The following is a 285-nucleotide window of genomic DNA, read 5'->3' as shown; positions in this document are numbered from 1 at the left end:
GAGCAGAGCTTTAGCTGTGGCAGGCACACTTTTTTACTTCATTGTCTTGTAATTTTCATCGTTAATGTCACTATCCTTTGGCCTGTTCTTTTTCATCTTTGTTTGATCTCGTCAACTAAATGTGTGTATTCTATATGTTTGCATGCGATTATATTACGCAGATGTGTCTCCATTGCATATAAAAATGAGTCTAGCAACCAATTAACCAGTTTCCAATTATAGGCTTTTGTTTCGCTTCGTTTATACACACTAAGTCATGAGGCGAATGACCGTAAAAATAACTGC

General features: G+C 36.5%; 1 protein-coding gene across 1 annotated transcript in view; it reads right to left on the bottom strand.

The window, feature by feature from the left end:
- The window catches only part of LOC119582222, a 49,035-nt gene that overhangs the window by 21,079 nt on the left and 27,671 nt on the right, over positions 1 to 285 (bottom strand). The window lies entirely within an intron of this gene.

This window comes from Penaeus monodon, chromosome 15, assembly GCF_015228065.2.
Source record: "Penaeus monodon isolate SGIC_2016 chromosome 15, NSTDA_Pmon_1, whole genome shotgun sequence".
Classification (NCBI taxonomy): domain Eukaryota; kingdom Metazoa; phylum Arthropoda; class Malacostraca; order Decapoda; family Penaeidae; genus Penaeus; species Penaeus monodon.
This window is presented reverse-complemented; position numbering and strand designations above follow the sequence as displayed.